Consider the following 22,322-nt stretch of genomic DNA (forward strand, 5'->3'; position numbering starts at 1 on the left):
GGAAAACATAATGGGCACCAACCAGGTTTTGGCCGAGGTCCCACACCTCCTTGCCGAGGTGTGGTCCCGATGGCCACATTCAAGGAAACGAAGTCGGGAAAATCTGGGTTTCCCTTTCTTTGAAGAACATGATCATGAAGAACATGAATGCAAAGAGCATAACTTGTTTATACAAAAATCTGGGATTTCATGCTGTGAGTTCGAAAACATGGACCTGGGTACCCATACTTGAAGATCTTGGGAAAACAAACACAAAAACATAGATCTTAATGCAAGCTTTCGGATCAAATCATGGCTTTTCTCCAAGAACACATGAATATCATATTCTCTTTCTAAAACCGAACTTCAAAGCAATGCATGGCTTACAAATCATGCTCGATCATGCAATGCAGCTAGATGAATAATAAGAACAACAAGAATAGATCAAGAGTCTAACCTCAAAGCACGGATCTAATGGCTCAACTCTAAGGATCAAGCTTGGGATCTACTTCTCTCTCTAAAGACTTCTTCTTCTAGACCTTCTCTCTCCTCAAGAACAAAGGCATATAACAAATGATACAAAATGATGCATTTCTCTTTTTGCCGGCTGATTTAACACTCAGCTCAGACACGTGGCAACGGTTGGTTGGTTCTTCTAAAAAAGTGACGGAGTGAAAAGACAAGACTATGACAAAGTGTGTTCAACAAGCAAGATGGCATAAGCACTCCGACAGGTAATGATCTCGGCTAAGAACAAGGCATCGGCAAGTAAGGGAACAATGATCTCGGCAAGAAAGGACAACACTTGGCCTAGCCGTGCCACACCTCGGCCTAGATGTGCCACACCTCGGTCTAGGTCGCACCAATCCAGGAACAAAATCACTTAGGTGCAAAGGTAACATCTCGGCCTAGATAATACACATCCCGGCCTTAGTGATGAACACCTCGGCCTAGATGATGACATCTCGGCCAACATGCCTTGGTGAAGGTGGAGGTCAACCAAAGTGGTTCCAAGATGGTTCTAAGCTTAAGGTGACCTCGGCTTGGATTAACCTAGGCTAAACACACACCAAACAAGGAACAAAGCATGCAAGTAACACTTATGCAAGACAAATCAAGGTTTTGCAAATGCAACATATCAAGACAAGATCATGTAATATATGCAAGCATGACTAGAGTAAAGTGAGAGTTGTTACAGTCTTCTTTCCTTTTCTGAATGCATTCTTTAATTTTTTCTTTCAGCGTAGTTGTATGTGTCTTTTTTTTTTCACTCTTGTATGATTCTATACTTAAAATAATTTGCATGTCTTCAAAATACACCTTGTAGACACCCCATTTTTGACCGTCCTCAAGACTTGGACGTCATCGTTTGAACACTCGGTGATCATCCATGTTTGTGTTCGTCTTGAGTTCCCGGAGGTCTCGGCCACGCGCCTTGCCTCAGGATCTCTCGACTCGACTATTTTGTGTTTGGTTTTGCACTAAACACTTATGTTTTGCCTTTGAGGGGTAGGGAGTGGATTGATGGCCATCCACACACATCACCGGCCATGCCTTGGGGCCACCGGCTGTGTTTTGTTGCCATCGGCCAAATATTTAGCCAGTCGGCACTCTATTTGGTCGGTCGGCCACTGATTTTGGTCAATCGGCCACTTTTTATGGCCGAGACCTTTTCTTGAGGGGGGTTTGAACCTTTTGAACCCTTGGTTTTAGCTTCTTGAGGAAACTTGAACCTTTCGAACCCTTGGTTTTAGCTTCTTGAGGAAGCTTGAACCTTTTAAATCCTTGGTTTTAACTTCTTGAGGAAGCTTGAACCTTTCGAACCCTTGATTTTAGCTTCTTGAGGAAGCTTTAACCTTTTGAACCTTTGCTCCAAGCTTCTCCAAAAAGCTTGAACCCTTCTAAGCTTGCACCTTTTGCACCTTTTCCTCTAGCTTCTCCAAGAAGCTTGAACCCTTGTCTAGCTTCTTCAAGAAGCTTGACCCTTTTGTTCTAAGCTTCTTGAAGAAGCTTGGATCCTTTGACTTAGCTTCCCTTAGAAGCTTGCCCCCTTTGACCCTTTTGCCTTAGCTTCTCCAAGAAGCTTAGGCCTTTTGACTTAATTTATAAATAGAGAGCCTCTCATTCCATTTCAAGGGTTGAAAAAATTGGTCCAAGACAAAACATATATCTCTCTTGATATCTCTACATCCAAGCCTCCAAAGTGCTTGGTTCTTGGCCCCTTTGCACCACAACTCCTAAGCACACACCTCCACCACTCATCTAAGGTTCTTGGAGGGTCTTGAAGAAAGTTTTCAAGGGTGAGTTTCTAAGCCTTAAATTCCCTTTTTTTGCTTCATATTTTATCCTTACTTGTAAGCATTTTCGAGCTTTGTCATAAACTAAAAAAAGTCTTATTTTGAGCTCATTTTTAAGTTTGTTTAAGAACACTTTTGTGTTTGGGGTTGTTTATCCCCTCTTAGGGCTTGTTTGGCCTCATTTTTGTGCCTTTTTTGTGAGCTTCGGGACCACCTTGTATTGGCCTTCCCACCACTGAAATCCAGAAGGATTTTAGTGGTGGGAATGTTGTTTTGAGGTCCTAAGAAGGAGAGGGCTGTCCCCTCTCCTTATTGTCTTGTTTATTTGCATTTTTGGCCTTACAAAGGAGCCCATATTTGCACACTTCTTGAGCTTGGTTCAAGCCTTTTTCAATGAGCTTTAAGGCCTTCTTGAACTCTTTCCAGAGCTATTTTTGTCATTTAAGGCTTGCCTCTTGCATGTGTAGAGTAACCCCCTTCATAGCTTTTCAAAGTAGCACCTCATTCTTGCATGTATTGGATACATTTCAGTGGGTATTTGGTCGTATTTTGGCATGTCATGAATCTTTTTTGGGCTAGTTTAGTGACCCCTTGAATACTTCATACACTTGTAGTGTAAATCCCCTAAACTAGCTTCACATGCTTCATGCTTTGTCATGTCTTGTTAGCTTGTTTGGTTTACATTTCAGTATGTTTTTGGTAATGTTTTTCCATATCATGACCCTATCCATAGTCGATTTGGTCATCCTTTGCATGCTCCATATAGGTGTAGAACAAATCTTGTTTACTAGCCTTTTGTGCATGATGTTTTGACTCATCATCCTAGCATATTTTGGCTTTACTCTAACATGATTTTATCCTTATTTTGGGCTATCCTAGGACTGTTTTGGGCTGCCATGGCCATATCACTCATGCTTTGTATAGCTATAGTGTAAATGCTTAGGCTAGTCTTGGGTTTTGAGACCCCTACCATGCATATCATGAGTGTTTGCATGCTTCGGAGTTATTTTGGAATCATTTAGCATGCCATTTCAGAGCTTAATATGTATGCCATATGTCCATGTTCATCTTCTTTAAGTGTGCTTAAAAGTTGTCTCTTTGATGCTTAAGTGTTGGACCATGTTTGCATGCATGTTTGTATGTAAATTTGACTTCATTTCCATAGCATTTGGCCACTGATTTTAGACATGGTTGAGGCTCGTCCATATTAGTTTAAGTCCACCTTTTGCATGTTGCTCAACTGTTGTTACATTGCTTCATGTTTGCATGCTTTGGTTGCATGATGTTTTGCATGCTCTGGTTGCATGATGTTTTGCATGCTCATTACTTGCATTGTTGACACATGCTTAGCCATATTGCATTTTGTTGCATTGCTTGAGCTCTATGACATGTTGTTGCATGCTTAGGTTGTAATGCATTTGGCCACTTAACATGTTGTTACATGTTTGTGTGTTGTCCATGTTGCATGTTTGCATTGCTTGCCCTCATGTTCATGGTGCATACTTAGCTTGCATGCCTAGGTTGCATTGCATTTTGCATGCATGCCTTGCCTCTTGAAATCACCATGATTGAGGTTGGGCCTTATGTGTTTGTTTGGTGTGCATTACATTTGACATCAAAATGCACAACTTGGCCTTCTTAGGCACATCATGCATCAAAATGCATAATTGATGGCCCGAGGGTCGAGAGCCACGCTCCCTTGAGTCCATTGCATGATAGGGAGTGTGGCCATGCTCACATTTGCTTGAAAATTCCATGCCATACACTGTTTTTCCTCTACTGCTGTCAACTGCAGGATTCTGCAGGAATAAATAGCCGGCTAGCCATTTATAGTGCCGATGACCATCAGTGTCCAGCCGATGGCCCAATATTTAGCCGATGAGCATGCCAGTTATCTTATTCCTTGGCCGGTGGCATTCCACAATGCTCAAGGAGCAGTTCAGAAGCAACCTCGGGATTTTCATAATTTTTAGAGGAGCAGGGCAGTGTAAACAGAGGCAATAGTGGCATGGTACCGGGTTTCCAGGCGAGGCAAATCGAGCATGCATCATCCCATCATTCCGAGGCGGGGCTGCGGCCACCTTCTTTCTGTAATTAATTTGTTGATTAATTAGAAGTTTTGTAATTAATTAGTTAGTTAGTCAGCTAGTTAATTAGTTAAATCTGTATTATTTATTCGGACCCTCCGAGTGAGGGCAATTGTGTATTAAGTGTGCGTGAGTGTGTGTATGTCTTCCAACCCCACATCTTTCTTCCCTTTTATTTACTAGCTTTCGATGGTTAGTTTAGGGCATGTTTAATTTAGCATACCTTATGCTATGCATGCGTGCATCATTCATCAGTCTTACACGCACCGGGCTCGGCGCATCATACTAACTGCATAGTATTTTCATTCCAACTTGAATACGTGCATTGAGTTGTCGTATTTCACATGTCATTCTTAGATTAGTCGAGCCCATTCTAGTTGCATTCTGTATGTGTTGCATTAGCCATCTTAACATGAACTAGGATCATGCATTTGATTACTAATTAGTTTCTGTTTTGGCTTGGAGTACTAGGTAAGCTCTTATGCTTTAGCATCTTGCATGTGTGTGAGTGTTGCCATATTAGCATACTTACCATGAGGCTATATGCTTATGTGATATATCTGCCTGAATGCCTGTAGGTGAAGGTTGGATTGTTTGAGTTGGAACAACTCACCGAAATCCATGTTTTAGCCTACTTGCGAGTAGCAAATTTCAAACCGATTTCCAAACAAATGGATATGCGATGCTTTGTCCCAATTCAGGCGACTCAGTCTATATTTGTCATGCTGTGCGCATCACATAGTAAATCTAGGCTAATAACCGGAATAAGAACGCATAATGTTTTCAAAACAAGATATCATGGTTAGTAGAGGCCGATCTTCAGATCGGGCGAGAGGGGGTGCTCATAGCTGACCTTCCCCAATCGTACCTAAGTTCCCGAGCCGAGGCAACTCTAGTGATGACGAACACGTGGCCTTAGGCAAATGAGTCAGGGTTTCCTAAATTCCCCCAAAATAAAATATTTAGGTGGCGACTCTGTATCTGGCAAAGCAGTCCATGTTTGGCACTTCTTTACAAAAATCAGTTTTCCAAAACGATTTGCCGGATTTGGACTCTTTGGTTCAGATTTAGAACCGTAACAATTTGAGAGTCCGAACTGTAGTAAGCTCATACGAACAGAACGGGATTCATCCTCCCGGGGAGTTCGGGGACGTCTACACACCTTACCTGTGCAATCTCCTCAGGATGTAACACCTCGGTTGTACCCACTAATCGGTTTATCTCAGCCTCGGCTTAACACTTGAAAATATTATTTACAATATTTTCACAAGTGTTATTTACAACTCGATACTTCACTCTTAGCAAGACTTCTGTCTTCAAATTTCTTCCAAATCTTGGCAATATGGTAATCTCGACAAGTATGTAGATATTTCTTTCAACATAACCTTGGCTTAACTTGTAAATTTTTCTCAAAATTTCAACAAGTGTTGTACCAATCTTCTTTTAACATAACCTTAGCTTACTTCAACTTGTAAACTTAAATCTCAACAAGCGTTAAACGTGACATCGGTTTAACTTAAACTTGTAAATTTAAATTTCAACAAGCGTTAAACACGTCATCGGTTTAACTTAAACTTGTAAATTTCAATTTCAACAAGTGTTAAATACGTCATCGGTTTAACTTCAACTTGTAAATTTCAATTTCAACAAGTGTTAAACACATCCTCGGTTTAACTTCAACTTGTAAATTTCAATTTTAACAAGTGTTAAACACGTCGTCGGTTTAACTTCAACTTGTAAATTTCAATTTCAACGAGTGTTAAACACATCCTCGGTTTAACTTCAACTTGTAAATTTCAATTTTAACAAGTGTTAAACATGACATCGGTTTAACTTCAACTTGTAAATTTCAATTTCAACAAGTGTTAAACATGACCTCGGTTTAACTTTCAACTTGTAAATTTCAATTTTAACAAGTGTTAAACACATTGTCGGTTTAACATCAACTTGTAAATTTCAATTTCAACAAGTGTTAAACACGTCGTCAGTTTAACTTCAACTTATAAATTTCAATTTCAACAAGTATTAAACACATTCTCGGTTTAACTTCAACTTGTAAATTTCAATTTCAACAAGTGTTAAACATGACATCGGTTTAACTTCAACTTGTAAATTTCAATTTCAACAAGTGTTAAATATGACCTCGGCTTGAAAATTCCAACTCCCAAGCATCATTCTTTAACCCTTCGTCCCCTAATGTGAACTTAAGTTCCACTTGGGTTCTCATTAGGCACGTGGCTTTGACCTCGTCGCCGATGTAAGATTTGAACAAAGACTGGCTGAGGTTATTAACCTTGGTCTCTTTACTAAGGCACTTAGCTCCAATCTGTGTATGATTTTGTCGATATGACAAGTCCAGGTTAACCCAACTTAGTTCAACTCTATTATATGTAAGTAAAGTTTCTACTCTGCCATAGAATAAGTCTAAGTTATTCGTCATATTTCAATCAGAAACATGATCATAGGACTGGCCGGTCTTATCGCATAAATTTCAAAAATCAAACTAGCACTTTATTATTGCTTCAACCATTATGCCCCATTGTCAGCAACCTTTCTCAGGCTGAGGTCCCTAACTTTGAACTCTCTTGGGCTAACCTTCTTGTTGTAAGCCCTAGCAAGTTGTTGCTGGTATGCCCCCAGCCGAATTGCTGTTCTATCGCACATTGCAGGTGAATTTCAAAGCATTTTCATGCTTTTTTACATAGGCGTCAGCTTCCTTTTGCATGTAAGGCCAAAAGAATCCCTACGACATTGCTCTATGGGCAAGGGATTTGTCCTCTGCATGGCTTCCACATACTCCTTTGTGGACCTTATATAAAAATTCTTTAACTTAGGCCAAGCTCTTTTCTCATCGGACTTAATCATCTAGGCCGAGATCTTGTGTTCTGGGATCTGCGATCTGCTCACTTGGGCTGAGCTCTTGTCTTCTCGTATCCAGTGTTATCTCAGCTTCGCTTTGGTGAACCATTTCTCTTCTCTTATTTGGACGCCTTTGTCCCCGACGTGTCCTCCTCGGCTCTGGCATACTTTTCTATCCTGGCCATCAACTCCTCCATGTTTTTCGGCAATGTCTTTGCCAGTGATTTTCGAAGCAGGCAATCATCCTTCAAGCCGTTTTTAAACGACACGACCGCCACCTCTTGGTTGCATCTTGGTATTTGGTTGAATACCTCATAATACCTTTTGGCATAGGCCCTAAGGGTTTCATCCTCGCCGATCTTCAGGGCCCTTAGGGCATTCACCCTCAATGACTGTCGCTTGTTTGTCACGAACCTGGCCACAAACATCTCGGCCAAGCCTTCCTAGGTTTTCACAGTTCTTTTCAGCAACTTGTGAAACCAGTCCGATGCAATTTCTCCAAAGGATGAGGGGAACACCTTGCAGAGCAACGGCTCGTTCCCGGTGTACAACGCCATCGAGTTCAGGTACAAGCCGACATGAAAGTTGGGGTCCGACTTACCGTTGTAGATCTGGAATCTCGGCATGCTAAACTTCTTCGGGGCTTCCAATTTGTCCAATTCTACCGAGAACGGCGTTCTCGGCCTGACCGGGGAGATTACCTCGGCATCTTGTTGCTTCTTCTGTAGGTGATCCCCTAGATCTTCTTTGGTCCGTCCAGGAGCTCGGCTATCTCCTGACTTCAGCCTTTTCGGTGCACTACTCCCAGTTTCATTATGGATCCTTTTGGACTTCCCTTCATTGGTTGCGTCGAAGTACAACTCCTGCCCTTGAACATGCCGATGTTCTTTAGGGTCGGTTTCTTTGGTGCGATGCGTCCTCCTCGATTCTTCCCTTCTTGACTCTCCTCGCCGGACCTCCTTTGAAGGCCAGTGACAGTGTTTTTCAATCTTGGTGTGCTGGGGGACTGTAGGGACTGTTTTCTGCCCCTCTTTTCGGGCATCCTCATTTGCCGCTGGAATCGGCGTGTCATGTAGTGGGAACGGTGGCTGCATGACATTATTCTGCATCATGAAATTGACCACTGTATGTAGGTTTGCCAATTTGTTCACCATGGCCTTTACTTCATCGTCCCTCCGTAGACATCTTTCTTTCCATACCTGGAGGTCGTCCTCGTTTTAATACCCGCTCCGGTCTGATTTCTTCGGCACGTCGCCGTCTTGGCCGACGTCATTTTCTCCGTGATTCTTATCACGAGTCTTTTCGTTACAGTTGTCTTCTTCGACGTCAAGGTCTACAGGTTTCCCACTCCCATTAGGAGTGTCGTCCCTAACTTTCTCTTTCTGTCCGTCGTTGGCCATCTATTCTTCTTTCTTTCCCACAGACGACGCCAAATTATGTGTGTCAATTTCCGACCACACTGCCAATCAAGCACTCAGCTAGAGAACATTGGCAGAATAGATTAAGCCCGAACAACCTGTCACAGAAAGAAGAGATTTCGGCGGTGGCTCGTCTACCCGGGGGCACTCCGACGATCAAGTCAGTTATTTCTCAAAGATAGCAAAAGTGCTTAACTCACTATTCAGTGTATAAAAAGCATACCACAGACCTATGAGGGTGCCTCTCTTTTATAGCCAACACAAACCTAGTCCCAATAGAAGCCTAGCTTCAATGGACTTAGGATTACTTCTAATCTTGGACTCCCAGTAGGATTGGGATAAACTCTCTAAGAGTCTTATCTTTACCCAAACTAAAGTCATCTCTCATTCTAGGACTCTTGTCCCTTATCCGCTTATCCCGGATTCCGGTATTTTCACAAATAACCTCGGCCTAGCCGTGATCATCTCGACATCATAACCAGGACACGTGGCACCTCGGTTGGCACTTCGGTGACACCTCGGCCACGTGTTGTCATTCAAAAATTATGTCTCCATAGTAGGATAGAATAATCGTTCCATCAAAATATTTATATTTATATTTAATTTATTAAAAACAATTTTATAAATACAAAAAAATATAAATAATGATTTCATTTATGTAAACCAAACATTACCTATTATCAACTGCTTCTGTTTCAACTTCTTCTTGTAGTTTAGTGGTACTTTTGGTGCCCACACTAATATTATCAAAATGGTTATTAACCAAAAATAAAAAATAAAAAAAAAATAGAAGTCGATTAAAGGAAAAGTGCTCATCAATATCAGTGGAATGTAGGTTTGATTATTGTCACGACCCAAACCCGGCCCTATGGGTTTAGCACCGTAACCGGCCAGTAATCCGAGATTACCGAAGGCCTGCAGAACAGTAGTACAGTAAAACAGAGTACAGGGCCTGGCGGAAGCCAATACAGTAAATAAATAATGCCCAATGAGCTGTGACAGTCTGTATGCCAAAAAGATTTTTCATACATTTATACATAACCAGTACAGAACAGTATGCATAATATATACAATCATTCAGACTAGGGATTAAATCCCTGCATAACAGTACGATAAACATTCAGTCTATACAGAACGGTAAGACAGTACAGAAGGGGGGATTGTAAAACACCCCTAAGCCTTAACATGATAGGCTCGGAACCTCGCAGTGAGGCACAAAGGCTGGCTTGACAAAACTGGAGTAACCCTGGCGCTCCTAGCTGCGGTCTGGCGCCTGTACACCTACATATATATATGAGCAGTGAGCTAAAACCCAGTGAATAACATAGTGCGTAAAGAGGTTAAGAATGAATGTCCTTACAGTATGAAAACAGTTCATTTCAATCAGTCTTTCAGTTGTTCAGTACAGTAATCAGTCATATGTGGTACATCTGTTAGCATAACAGTAAACAGTAGGTCTAGAAGACCGAACAGTAATGATGGCCATCAGTCAATAAACAGTAGTGGTTCCAACAAGGGAACCGACAGAGATCTCTGTAACAGTAACAGTAACAGTAGGTGCTAAGGATGCCACAATACAGTTCAGAATATAGGACATGCATTCATTTAGTTAACAGTAATCAGTTCAGAAACAGTACAGTTCAGTTGTTCAGAAAATACTCATTTGTGAACATATCTTTACACAATCATTACTCACAGAATTCGGGCTACAGTATGCTAGAGCGTGCCTCCCCAGTCGCCAACCCTACACAGTTCACAGGTTGAACACACACTAAGCTACACAGTTGGGAAATATCATAACTTAATCCCTAATTTGCCTCGGTGTGTTCTACATCTATATCCTCATTAAGATACCTTAAACTAGGCCTAAGAATGCCTAGGATGGGATGAGGATGCAAAGATGCACAGTTAAAAGCATTTTCAGAATTTTCAGTAAAAACAGAGTACCGCTCGAGCGCAGGTTTCCCCGCTCGAGCGGTCTTGCAACAAAGGTACCCGCTCGAGCGTAAACTTTCCCGCTCGAGCGTACTGTAAAAGTACTGGATGGGTGAAATCTCCGCTCGACGGGCGCTCAACGCCCGCTCGATCGTGAGACATGACTCCGCTCGAGCGCCAATACTCCGCTCGAGCGGACTGTAAAACAGTGCATAGAGATGCTGGATGCTCGGATTCCACGCTCGAGCGGCACTTCCCCCGCTCGAGCGGAAGTGCGAAATCTAGAAAACCCAGATTGCACCTCCAAGCTCAAAACCAAGTTGTTAACAACTCAAAACCGATACTCTTGGGCTCATTTTCTGGAAAACACTTATAAACACATGGAATAACATGATTCAAAACTCAATTTGAGAAATCAAAGCCCAAGGGTGTTTAATTCAAACCCAATTTCAAACCAATTTCATGAACATGGAGAACATGCAAACATGCATGAGTTCAAATCAATTCAAAGCTTCAATTTGATGCTCTAAGGAGCCAATTGTTTTCAAAATATGATGAAATCATGGACTACACTCAAGGCATGAACATGCATGTGAGGAATTATGAACTACGACCTCAAAACTTCAATATATGTACATGCATGCAACAATTAAGCTTCAACATGACAATTTGAGCCATAAGGTGGCTCTAGACTTCAACTTAGCTCTAAACCATACAAGAATCAACTCAAAACATGAACAAGAAGACAATGGAGCTACCTTAAGTCTTGTAGTTTAAGAAGGAAGCTCAAATATGCAATCTCTTCAACAATTCTTCAATTTCCAAACAATTTCACAAGGTAGAACTCAATTTCTCTCCCTCTCCCTCTCTTAGTCGGCTAAAGCAAGGAAAATGGCTGATCAAAATGTGTTTTGATACAAGGTGTAATGAGGCTCAAACATGTATGTTGAGTGGGCCACTAGGGGTGGCAATTTGGTAATTAAGCCTAACTCTTTAATTAGCTTATTTTAATCTAATTTAATCATACCTAATCAGTTTTCAGATAAATATACCATAAAATCACATAAATGATGTTGATCATAAAACACCAATCAATTTTGGGATTCGGCCGCCGATAAGGCCTTCAACTTACAGTCTAAACATATAAGCATGAACAGATAATCATACAGTCAAACAGATAGAATGCAATGTAACGAGCATATACTCGATCAATTCGGTTCCCAATTTCAGTCAGCCAGTTCCGTAGTTTATTCAGTTCAATTATCAGTCATAATCAGTCTCGGTTAACAGTAATTAGCAGTTAATCAGTCATTAATCGGTAAACAGTAGTGAGGGTTATTACAATTATCCACCTCCCTTCACTATAAAAAGACAAAATATTTGACTTCTTAACATACTTTAAAATAAAATATATATATATATATATATATATATATATAGTGATCATTTTTTAAAATTATGTTAATTTTTTTTTTCTTTTTTAATGCATCTTGTGCAGACAAATTTAAAAATATATTAAATAATAATAATAATTTTTGGCTTTTTTTTTTTTTGTGGTCCTTTATGAACACTTTTCCAGTTTAGTCAAGCAGAATTCATAAGTGTAAAGTTTTTTATTTTTATTTTTTAAATCCTTTCAAAACAAATAAAAAAGTCATAAAAAAACCAATCTCAAACACTCTTGAGACCATAAGAAGTTACAAAATATTCTTGTGTGTGTCAATTTTCGATCACACTGCCAACTTAGTACTCAACTGGAGAACACCGACAGAATAGGTTAAGCCTGGACAACCTGCAACCGAAAGAAGAGATTCCGGCGGTGGTTCGTCCAACCGGGGGCACTCCGACGATCAAGTCAGTATATCTCTCAAAGATAAATCAAGTGCTAAACTCACAAGCTTGAGTATCAAAAGCATACCTTAGACCCCATGGGGGTGCCTCTCTTTTATAGCCAACATAAACCTAGTCCCAATAGAAGCCTAACTTCTATGGACTCAGGATTACTGCTAATCTTGGACTCCTAGTAAGATTAGGATAAACTCTTTAAGAGTCTTATCTTAATACAAACTGAAGTCTTTTCTCATTCTGGGACTCTTGCCCCTTATCTGTTTATCTCGGATTCTGATATTTTTGAAGGTAACCTCGGCCTATCTGAGATGACCTCGGCATAACAACCAGGACACGTGGCACCTCGACTGACACATCAGCGTCACCTTGTCACGTGTTGGTACTCAGAAAATATATCCCCACAACTGCCCCCTAGGTTCTATTAACTCGGCATTCTGAGGTGATGGAACCTACACTATTCGTTCATCTGTGCCCCTTTATCCAAGATCAAACTCGCCGACCTCAAAGTTCCCTGGACTTTACTGTCCATTTCTGTCAAGCATCAAGCTTCATGCTTTCCAAGTTGCTCGAGATCACACCTCCTAGCTGAGGTTCTTGTTCCATTAATTCGTAAACTCCAAGAGCTTTGCAACTACTCCACTCACATTCTTCGGTGGGTTCTCGACTTCCAGTCATCTATTTGACTTCGGCGATCTTCATATCGGCGTTCATTTCTCTTGGTAGGTTCATAAACTCTTTTATTAAGCTCAATCTTTCATAACTCATAAACTCTTTTATTAAGCTCAATCTTTCATAACTCTTCTGAATCCGTTTATTTGCCCTCTGTTGTCTTCTATTTTTGTTTGTTTTCAAGTTTTGAATTGTTTGAACGCCTGGCACTGTTCTTGCCATATCCGTTTTCTGTTGCTAACATCGTGTCTAGGTTAGTACTTTCTTGTTCTTCACATACTTACTTAGCGCCTGTGCACTTGGCTTTCTTCTTGAACTTTGTCGCCTTCTTGATTCTGATTTTTCTCTTTTTTCATTCAATCCTCTGACTTTTTCTCTTTCTAGCTCTTTTGCTTAAATCCGTCATTGTTCCAAGCTTTCAAGCTCTGTAACTGTTTTCGTTCCTCTCCTTCGGTGAAGCTTACGTCATTCTGTCATTGTCGACAGACTTCGGCAATTCTCATTTCAGCTTCCCTCTTTCTGGTGAGCCACTGTTCCTCCTGGTTTTATTTCTTGTTGCTTTCCAAGAAGCTCTGCTTCATTGTTAATCACCATTGCTGTTTTACCCGTTGTTTCCAAATCATCTTCTTGAATACACACTGTACACATCTGTTGATTTCTGTCACTGTTTCTTGGCTTAACACACTTGTGTAATCTTTTTGTCTTGATTTCCTGATAGCTTCATCACCATTCTTGATTACGAATTACATTCTTGTTTCTGTTTTCTGTGTCTTTTTCCAGATTCTTGCTTTCAATCCTTGCCTTCAAACTCCGAGGTGCCAATCGCCGAGAAAAGCTTTGATCAAACTCTTCGGGAGATCGATGCTAAGCTCGAGGCCGAGAAGGCTGCTGAGAAGTCTTCCCAACTGTCTTCTATATCCTGCCATTGATGCTGAGTATTTTTGTTTCCTTCTTTTACTCCTTGTACCTTGTACCTTGTACTTTGTCTGTCTTTGTATGCTTTTAATCCGGCCGACGTGCCATTTTTGTAGTCTGAATAATTTATTTTTCAATATTCAGGCCGAAGTGCCTTCTTTCTTCTTTAAATGCATTTCTCTGATTTCTTCTTTGAATGTATGTCTTCTTTTTTCTGCTCTAGTATGATTCTATACTTAGAATAATTTGCATGTCTTCAAAGTACACCTTCACTGTGCCATCTCTTCGGGTAAAATACCTCTGTCACAACTTCTAATCTTGCTCATCTCGGCCTTGTCCTAATACTTGAAAATATTGTAACAAATATTTTCACAAGTGTTGCTTAGGACTTGTCACTTTCTCAATGTCTTCTATCAAGACTTCAGTTTTTCATATTTCAAGTTTTAACAACCTGGTAGTCTCGGCAAGTACGCAGATATTGCTTGAACTTGACTTTAACTTGTAAATTTTTCTCAAAAATTTCATCAAGTGTTTTAACCATCATCCTTTATCATAACCTTGGCTTAATTTCAGCTTCTAAATTTTTCTCAAAATTTCAACAAGTGTTAAACCATCTTCCTTTATCATAACCTTGGTTTAATTATAACTTGTAAATTCACACAGAATTTCAACAAGTGTTTAAACCAATCTTCTTCCGATACGACATCGGTTTAACTTCAACTTGTAAATTCACACAGAATTTCAACAAGTGTTAAATATCACATCGGTTTAACTTCAACTTGTAAATTCACACAGAATTTCAACAAGTGTTAAATATGACCTCGGTTTAACTTCAACTTTTAAATTCACACAGAATTTCAACAAGTGTTAAATATCATCTCGATTTTAACTTTAACTTGTAAATTCACACAGAATTTCAACAAGTGTTAAATATGACCTCGGTTTAACTTCAACTTGTAAATTCACACAGAATTTCAACAAGTGTTAAATATCATCTCGATTTTAACTTCAACTTGTAAATTCACACAGAATTTCAACAAGTGTTAAATATCACATCGGCTTAACTTCAACTTGTAAATTCACACAGAATTTCAACAAGTGTTAAATATGATCTCGATTTAACTTCAACTTGTAAATTCACACAGAATTTTAACAAGTGTTAAATATCATATCGGCTTAACTTCAACTTGTAAATTCACATAGAATTTCAACAAGTGTTAAATATGACCTCAGTTTAACTTCAACTTGTAAATTCACACAGAATTTCAACAAGTGTTAAACATCATCTCGGTTTAACTTCAACTTGTAAATTCACACAGAATTTCAACAAGTGTTAAACATCATATCGGTTTAACCAACTTGTAAATGGCTACAAATTTTAACAAGTGGTAAACATCATATCGGTTTAACCAACTTGTAAATTACTACAAATTTTAACAAGTGGTAAACATCATATCGGTTTAACCAACTTATAAATTGTTGCAAATTTCAACAAGTGGTAAACATATTCTTCTTCTCTTTACCCCCTGCATGGCTTCCACATACTCCTTTGCGAACCTTATAAAAGGTCTTCAGCCTGGCTAACTGCAGTCCAACCTTGTGTGTTTTCTTTTTTTATCTTCTGGGATCTGAGATCTGCTCACCGAGCTCTTCTCTTCTCGGACTTAAGTGCCGAGATCTTGTCTGCTAGAATCTTGGATCTGCTCACTCAGGTTGAGCTCTTCTCTTCTCGGACCTACTTATCTAGGCCGAGATCATGTCTTCTAGGATCCGGGATCCAGGATCTGGAATCCGGGATCTGCTCACTTAGGATGAGTTCTTCTATACTTGAATGTTATCTCCTTGGGAGCGCTCATGCCCCCTGTCTTTGCATCCCTTCTGGAAGGGTCTTCGTTCGTTCGCAGGTATCTATCCTTCCATATCTGGAGGTCATCTTCGTTGTAGTATCCGTTTCGATCTGTTGTCTTTGGTACGTCACCTTTCTGGCTGGCGTCTTTCACTCCGTGACTCTGGTCACGAGTTTCTGTGTTGCGGTCGTCCCCTTCAACGTCGAGGTTAATAGGTCTCCCACTCCCAGCAGGAGCGTTGTCTCCAATCTAATCCTTCTGTCTGCCATTAGCCATCTATTCTTCTTTCTTTTCCACAGACGGCGCCAAATTGTGTGAGTGATTTTCTGACCCCACTGCCCGCTTAGTAACCAGCTGGAGAGCACCGGCAGAATAGATGGCACCTGGCTGACCTGCAACAGAAATATAAGAATCCCGTGGTGGTTCGTCCACCTGGAGGCACTCCGACGATCAAGTCAGTATATCTCTCAAAGATAATCAATTATTCAACTCACAAGCTTGAGCCTAAAAAGCATACCTTAGACCCATGGGGTGCCTCTCTTTTATAGCCAAGATAAACCTAGTCCCAATAGAAACCTAACTTCTATGGACTCAGGATTACTGCTAATCTTGGACTCCCAGTAACATTAGGATAAACTCTCTAAGAGTCTTATCTTAATACAAACTGAAGTCTTCTCTCATTCTAGGACTCTTGTCCCTCATCCAGGTTGAGTTCCCTTGTCATTCTAGGATTCGTGTCCCTTATCCACTTATCTCGGATTCCGATATCTTCGGAGATAACCTCGGCCTTGCCGAGATCACTTTGGCGTCACGACCAGGACACGTGGCACCTCGGCTGACACGTCGGCGTTACCTTGTCACGTGTTGGTACTCAGAAAATATATCCCCACAATTCTTTAGCAACAAAAGTATTTCCAATGATTTTATATGCATGCATCGGGCTCTTATGACCAAGTGACATGTAACTGTGTCTTAAAATGCGGTGAGTGAAAGGTTTGAGACTCGAGCTGATAGATTAGCAGTGACCCCTTTAAGTTGTAATTTAATTTTACCAACATACTAACACTTAATCTTTTAAAAAAAAAAGAAAAAAAAAAGAAAGAAAGAAGATTTTATATACATACAAATTTCACTTTATTTTTATTTATTGATGTAGCCATTGCGTCAATTCTATCTTGTTATTTTAATTATCTTAAATGGGTCTCATTTTAAATATTAAAACTTTGTGGGTAGAAAACCCTGATTTTAGAGTTGGGTTTCTCTCATATTGATCATTTCAATTGGAGAGAGTATTTGAACTTAGTAAGGGCTAGTTTGGCATGTACTAAATAAGTCAAAAAGTCAAAAAGTCACTATCTTATTTAAGTCACATCATCTTATTTAAATCACATCACCTCTCTAACACATCACATCAAACCCAACCCAAACCCACCAATAAGTCAAAAAGTGCACTTTTTGAGGACATCCCAAACCAACCCTAAGTCTATTTTAGGACGGATTCCGATGATCCGAATCATAATCATTCACTTTTTAGGACTTGTTATATAGAATATTTATATAAAAAATTAAGATGATTGAATATTGATAACTATCTATGTTTAAATCAAATTTATATTACAAAAAAATAAATAGTTATTCTTGAAATTTTATTTGTAGCCAATTTTTTAAAAACAAATATGATTCAAACATATAACTATCAATATTTAATTATCTTATTTTTTTACATGAATATTCTAATCAATGAGTCTTAAAAAAATGAACAGTTCAGATCATCGAAATCTATCCAAAAATGGGTTTATGAAACTCAAACACTCTCTCAAGTTAAGATGACAACTAGAGAGAAGCCAACCCCTTTCACTAAGCCTTCTTGATATTTTTTAAAAACAGATCAAACCCCAAAAGTTTGACATAATTCCACTCCATCCCCGATAAAATTTGATTCATTTGACATTTTACACCTTTTTATCACTTTCATAATTAAATGTATATTTTACCCTTAATTATCTACGTATATGCACTGTCTTCACACCATATATATTAAATCTAATAATTATGTTAAATTTATGAGATTTATTATATATTTTTCTTAAATTTAAGGATAGTCCATGTAATTTATCCAAACTTTATTATTACATGTTGCATTAAAGTAAAAATAGTTGTAAAGATTTGTATATATATAGCATCTTCTTACAAACGCAAATAGTAAATGAAGGAGACTGTCATAGTAGTAAACACCATCTTTATCTACTTTTCCCTTCACATTGTCTTCCTAATCAAAAAATAACAAAACCTCATTTGGGAAAACAGAGGGTTGTTTGAGAAAGTCACAATTTTAATGAAAAAGTTATTATAAAAAAAGTCAATTCCTCTCTTTGTTTTTTTACTTTTTTTCATAAAAAGTTAAAAACTCATTAAAAATTTTAATTTTCAAAACAACCCAAAATTTTAGCTAAAAAAATAAGAAATTATTACAAAAACATTCAATTTATTTATTTTATTTATTACATATACTTTCATAAAAAATTAAAAAGACGCCAAGTTTGGCATCTTCCAAAAAATCCAAAAAGTCAAAAAATCACTATTCTATTTAAATCACATCATCTTATTTAAGTCACATCACCTCAATGGTGAGCTAGAGCAATGAAAACGAAGGCATTGATAAGAAGCAAATGTCTACTCATCAATAGTGTCATTGCAACTCCCTACATACACATTGGTTCTTGCTTGCAAGGCACTACTCATTAAAAATGAAAAATGTACTCAAAATGTTTACCACATTGGTGATTAATGTTTGGGAGCTAGCGTGCATTTAAAACAACATATCATATTATAATGTAGGTAACATAGTTTTTGATAACTTATAAATATATTTATAAAATTTGTTTAAAATATGACTTGTCCTCTGTGATTTAAAAATTTATAAATACTCCCTTTATCCCAATTCTTTATTTAACAGAATTAATAGAAAAAATAAAATTTATAACTATTCTCTTATACAATATCTGAATTATTAATTAAAATATATTTATGATATTATTAAAAACTGTTAATTGACTTAATAATTTATTAATAAAAGAAGGCCATTTGTAGTGATTATAAACTTGAAGGAGCGGAATATAATTTTCAGAACTACAAGGGATAATCCGTATTTTAAGTAAATTTCTGGGAGTGTATTTGTAATTTATTCTATAATTTTTAGGGCAAATTATAATGACTTTTTTTTTTTTTGAGATTAGCATAATTATGCCTATTTTTTTTAGTAAAGTTAACTAGACTTAAACTAATATAGGTTGTGTGAAAACACAAAGACAAAATAAAGTAAAATACACATTACAGTGTAAAAAAGATAGTATCATTTTTTCAACCATATGACTAACGAATTTCCGATAAAAATGAACTAGTGTTATATAAATTAAAATTTTAACAGATCTCAATTTAATTATTTCAAACTTGTGAGGCTTATTAAGGTTAGTGTAATTTACCCTAATTATAATGTTCATAACATGTTGTCATTTTTCTCATTAAAATGATTTGTAGCATTTTATCATTGCAATTAGTCGTAACATTTACACTACACCGTTTATAAAATAATCACAATGATTTATAATTTTCACTTTAGGAATGCACACAACAAAAGTAACAAAATTAACACTACAAAATAACATAACATTTTCCTATGACATGCCTTGTTTTTAGAGTGCATATCATAAATTTCTCCTTCATGTTGTGTTATATATGTAAAATCAAATTATTAAGGTGAGGTTATATATGTAAAATCAAATTATTATCGTGAGGTTTAACAATTACTTTTTTAGTATAAATAAAAAAATAAAAAATAAAAATGTGAATTTTTTAATTGTTGCCAAACTCAGCCTAAAATATAAAGTGTATAAAATTATATTAAAATATTAAAATAATTACATTCAAATTTTAATATTTTATTTTAATTTTTAACAAGCACCCAATAAAAAATCGTTATCAAAATCCGTTAGAAAAAAAAGTTCCATATCACAAGAATTCACATGAAAGCCGTGGAAAGAGTTCTATTCTTCAAGCATGATCCATCAATTTATAAATTAATCTTGAGAAATTAAATAAGTTACATGTCCAATTCATTGAATTAGCCTCATGGAGTTTAGGTTGCTTGGTTGAAACATTCAAAATTCATATTTTGCTTTGTACCTAACACACCCCTAATCATATGATCTGACAAAAAATTTGATGAAATATAATCGTGTACCTGTAAATATATTGATTATAGAAAACCAAAGATTTGGGATTCAAAAGATCGTGTGCCGGTTCTAGGGTGATATTGATTTTAGTACATGATCATAGTTAATTCAAGGGTAAATTTCACTAACTACTCTTTCAAATACTCTTGTAGATTAGAAAAAACAAGCTCTATAAATTTGATATAATTTTTATTTTAATAAGATTAAATTGACCAAAATCAATACAAATAATGTGTACATATAGAGATAATCAAGAGTAAAATATAGATTTTAGTATAAAAAATATGATAATATCAATTTCCGTAATACAATTGATGAATAATTGATTAAAAAAAAAAATCAAGTGTTATGTGAATTAGTATTTTAAGAGTGTGATTTAATATATTATTTTTAAAACACAAGGAAATTAGTGTAATTTACCCATAATTTAAAGTGTACCATATATATCACACCATGCCATTCATTGCTCATTATTAAATAGAAATTTTAACTTTGAGAGCAAGTGATATTAGATCATGAGAAAATTAGATGGAAGAGACATGAAAGTTTACCATAATGATTATCAATTGAGTTTTATAATTGATATATGGTATCATTTCTACAAGCATGTATTAACTAATTTCAAATTGCATTCTCATTTGGGGAGGAAATAAGTGAAACATCTCTCTCCAATTTTGTACAATAAGAGAGGTTCAAAATGTTATTTTTATTAATTAAAGTCCCTAGATGAAATTTTTTTTGTGATCATACTGGAGAAATTTTTTAATTTCTTTGTGTTGAGGTCGAAATTTCTCTGAATCGGGACGAAATTTTTCCAAGTCAAATTTTTTCTGTAAAAATATTGAGAAACTTCAATTATTATAAAAATATTATATATCATTTATCTTATAAGACATTAATATTAGAAATTTTAAAAAAAAAAATTCCCCCTATCTAAGGCTGCCAAAATCTACTCTCAAGCTTATAATGTTGATGACATGCTTGTCTTAAAAACACCAGCTAGTGCACCATTTCAAATTCTAAAGCTTTATTAATATATGCCCCATAGTTTAATTGGACTCCCAGTAGTGGGAATGATCCTTCAGATTAGTCAATTCTTAAGATTAGATGTCGAATTATTAAAATATAAATTAAATACATGGCACATTTGTTTGTTAAAAAAAAGCTTATTTATATAACATTTTAAAATTTTCTTTTTGACAGGATATAAGATAATTAATCTTAGGACATCGCTATTTTAATCTAAAAATTATATTCACTTTTTAAACCTAATAATGTGACAATCAATTAGAATATCTAAGATCTCTCTTTTATATCTTTTCTAATTATTGTTGGAAATGATTATAAAATTCTGGGTAAAATCAGAATTTTTTTTCTAAGTTTGGTCAATTTTTTAGGTGGGCCCCGTGCGTCAATTTACGTGGGTCAAAGTGGTAACGCGTTCTATGTCGCGTTGTAATTCACGTGGCATATTTGGTTGCTCAAAACCATTACCGAGTGAATCGGAAATTGAAGCCAAAGTGTGCTCCATAGAAATGGAGTTTTGGTGGAAAATCCTTAAAGGTTTGAATAAGGCTTGTCCCACATTGGTTTGGTGGGAAGTTTTGAATGGGTTTATAAGGCATGAGTTTGGTACTTGGGGTGTGTCCCAAGGGCTACCCAAGTGTTTTAGAGAGGGAGGTTATGGGCTAGACCCATTTAACTCAAAAATCACCACGCGTGCCACCGATCGGGTTGGGCTTGGGCGCGGGTGCGTGGTGTGAGGTTGTGTTGGGCTTGTTCGGCCCAATACCTATCTTTTTGAGCAAAAAATATTTGAATTTAATTTTATTTTTGATAAAATTAAACCGGAAATAAACTGGTCCGGTTTTACTGTACATCCAAACAGGGCCCTTCCCGTTTTTTATCTGTTTGAATTATGAACCCAACATATTCAAATCTGTTTGAATTCAAAACCAACAGGTTCATACCTGTTTAATTCAAAACCTACAGCCACCATTACATTTATAAATAGGACAACCCTCATTTGATGTTTGATTAATTCAGAAATTTCGTATTTCACCTCTGCAAATCCTATTCTTCATTTTGCTGCATTTTATTTTTGTGAGAGAGAGTATAAACCCTTAGTGTGTTCGACGAACGAATAAATTGTAGTGCTGCTTTTATTCGTTGATAGATCATTTCTTCCTGGGAAATAGATGTCCACATTCTGAAAGCACCGAGGAGAGGACGAATT

The sequence above is a fragment of the Camellia sinensis genome, chromosome 10, assembly GCF_055761805.1.
Source record: "Camellia sinensis isolate YWXY chromosome 10, ASM5576180v1, whole genome shotgun sequence".
NCBI lineage: Eukaryota > Viridiplantae > Streptophyta > Magnoliopsida > Ericales > Theaceae > Camellia > Camellia sinensis.